Source organism: Rhinolophus sinicus, linkage group LG05, assembly GCF_036562045.2.
Source record: "Rhinolophus sinicus isolate RSC01 linkage group LG05, ASM3656204v1, whole genome shotgun sequence".
NCBI lineage: Eukaryota > Metazoa > Chordata > Mammalia > Chiroptera > Rhinolophidae > Rhinolophus > Rhinolophus sinicus.
The window spans coordinates 109,417,347-109,420,969 of NC_133755.1; positions in this window are offsets into that span (position 1 = coordinate 109,417,347).

Here is a 3,623-nt window from a genome sequence, read left to right on the forward strand (position 1 = left end):
TAGACTCTGTGTATTTTGTAATGAGAGAAACAGAGCCTTTGCATTTCAGTATGAAGTCTGGTGGGTTTGACTTTCATATGGGAACAGTTCCAAAAGACAACTGACTAAAGACTAAATGGATTGCAAGTGATTCTAATTCACTCCAACCAAACCAAAGGAGATTGCCCAGGGTTAATGAGACCATCACTTTCTGGGTTTTTGATACTAGATGACTCTTCAGAGACCTAGGTTTTCACATTTTTTAATCTAAAAATGACTCTGTGAGACATTTATGAATCAAGTTAAATATTTATTCTGTGATTAAATGTGTTCTGACCTTGCCCTATATCACCCTCCCTAGACATTGACCAAGAAGAAGGTATGGAATGAGCAGAGTGGTAGACTTAAGATTCCTGGACATACAAAGATTTCTCAAGCCATTCCTGGCTCAGGAAAAGCATTTTTGGTGGGCATCCCTCTGTGCAAACACTGGAACTAAAGCTGCCTCTGACTTCCCTAAGTGGGGGCTGGCTGCTGGGAATGAATTACAAATTATTGTACGATCCATGAGTAGGAAGCTATGTGCAAATATTGAGAAATATTTATGATTAATAAGTATTCAGTATCAGTTCGGTGTCCTCTGGGTACTTTGTTCTAAGTCTTTCTCCTTAATATCTTTCATTTGTAGAAATGAGAAAGACTCCTATAGGCTCTTGGCCTTGGTTCAAACAAATGCTGCTTTTTGCATCTGTCTCTCTTTATGGGGACGGTATCAAATATTCTCTCTAAACCAACTTCTCTCTTATACTCAAATCTCAGTGGAGAATTAAAAATGTAGCCTTCTCTGTTTTTCAGGGTTTTAGATAGAGATGACAGAATCTGCTCTATTTCAGTGGCTGTTAAACTTTTCAGTCTTAGGGCCCTTTTATACTTTTAAAAGTCTTTTGAGGTCCCTAATTGTTTAAGACACTAAAGAACTTTTACTTATGGGTGATATATCTATTGATACTTAACTATATTATGAATGAACACTGAGTGATCTTTAAATTATGGAATTCATTTTAAAGTAACACAGTAAGAGATCCATTACATGTTAATATAAAATAACATTTAAAAAATAACTAAAAGATTCCAAAACAGAGAACAATTAAGAAGAGTGCCATTGTTTTATATTTTTGCAATTCTCTTTAATGTCTGTCTTAATAGAAAGCAGGCGCATTCTCATATCTTCTGCATGCAATCTGTCGTGATATTGTTTTGATTGACGTATAATAAAGGCTGGCTTCATACGCAGATATAAATGGAAAAGGATTTTGCAGACCCCCTAAAAGGGTCTCAGAGACTCCCAGAGTCCTGAATCACATCTCTAAGAACTGCTGAGCTTATGTAAGTGGGAAGGGCGGTACTAAAGACTCTTTAGAAGGGCTAGCAGGACAGGCTAAAGTTCCAAGGCCAAGTTTGAGAATGACACAACAGCACTGGCTGGAGAACGGAGCTACTGCCTGAAAGCATAGTTAACTAAACCTCTGCAGGTAGCAGCCTGCACCCGCCACCACCACGGGCCCCAGAACCCCTGTGACTGCTGCTGCCTGCACTGGCAAAATGAGTCCCAAGCTTGTTTTCCCCCTCATCCATTTCTGCCATTGTCTTATGTTGGTGTATCTGGTGGGCACTAAAGTCAGATGTCTGCACCCTAGTGGAGGCTGATAAGTGTACCTCTGCCAAATTCTAGAGATGGTGTTTAAAAGAGTTTGGTCAGACACAACAAATGTTACTTGCTTACTGCCATCATCTAAGAAAACTACTAGCTGAGAATCTGTTTTACTGGGGCATATGATAGAGAAATGTAAAATATGTAAAACACAGAAGTGTAAAAATAAGGCTTACATAATCCCTGAAACATGTTAAATGTCTATGCCTGCTTCCATAAATGTTGGGCGTTTGAGCCTATAGTTTATTTTTGTGCCTTTTGCATAGCCTTGGTTAGTGAATATGAAGATTAGTTATGTGAAATTTGCTTAAAATTCTATAACATCCTATATTCTTTAAAATACAGGTTAGGTATATATAGACCTTGTGTTTCTAACTTAGTCTTAGCAAGTGGAATCTTGTCGTGAAGCTGCAAGTATTCCTAATTTAGCTGTTGCTGATAAAAAGAAATTATGGACAGATTGAGAAGGGAGTTTGTTGTTGATGCAGTTGTGAGAAGGAGATGAAAATCAAATGAAGGAGCTTTCAGAAGCAACTTAGAAGAGAATATCGGAAGCTGAAAACACACACAAGGAAAAGACTACAAATGTGTTTTTGTAGGATTGTCTTTAAGTAGCCCCTTTGGAAAAATCTGAGTTTGTAAAATGAGATGTTATAGACCGTGCGCTGGAACCATTATCTTTACTATGTTCCTTAGCACAGGAGGTCGCTGTATTGAGGTTGGTATCTACAACTTTACAGGCACATGCAAGGTGGACTCTGTAGTTGGCCAAAAGAGCTTTATATTTGGTCTCATTCTTAACACAATGACCCAGGTAGATGCCGTATTTTAAAAAAGGGTCACACAGGCTTTTGTTTTGATAGTTATCCTCCCATTTTCGTTCTGCTGGTCAGAAATGTGAGGACTTTTGACTGAGTTGTCTCGTATCAAATCTGAACCATTGATGATTATGAATCACAGCCCTGTACCATTTTGCATGCCTACATATTAAATGTTTCCACTTGGTAAAACGACCCAAATCTTTTCCTTCCACAGTTTTACGTAGATTAATGCTGCCTAGAATGCCCCCTGCCCTTCTCTGCCAACACATAACTCTTCTTTCTCCCTCCAATCCTTTGTGGAATGAGGCGAGGTATAAATTACATAATTGAAATGTCCTCCTCTACAAAAAAAAAAAAAAAAAATGGGTTGACTCATGTCGCGTAATGCTCTCCAGCTCCTTAATCCCGACTCCTCTGGTCCTGGCTGTCCCTGCGCAGCCCCTCCTCCCTCCTGTAGGTACAGGACTGGCAAGCAGATCACTGTCCTTTTGCACGTAAGTGTGTGCTGTGGCAGTGGTGGTGACTTGGTCCCCGTCCTGTATTCCAGTTTTCTGTTCTGTAGGGGTTAGAATGCGCAAAAACATGTCTAGTGAGGGTTCTGAGTACACGTGAAGTTCTGCCAATTAGATGCACTTGAAGTTTGAAAGGAGGTGTGAGGCACGGCCATCCTCCTGCTACTGGCTTGTATGATTGACTGGCTCAGTGGGAGACCTGATTTGCCTGCAGCAGCACTCTAGTATCTAGTCACTAGCCTTGTGGGGTCACCATTGCAGCAGTGACATTCATGACCTCTGATTCCTGGGTTGCTATGTGTTAGTGTGTTCTTGCACAGAACAGTTCCCGGAGAGAGACTTGTAATTCCTGACATTCCTCATTGTGGCAGAAGTGACAGTCTCCCTCTGTTTAGCTGAGTCAAAGAATATACCACCAGACCAAAGAGGCCTACCAATACCGATTCCAAGTTGTAATGAAATTGCAGACTATCAATTGCAGGGATAAACAGAACAGCAAAAAGCTTCAAAAGAAGAGCGAAAATGTCACATAGCAAAAGACAAAGGGTACCAAACTTTCCAACAGAGCACTGGAAAATAGTAAAACAATCCGATCCAAAT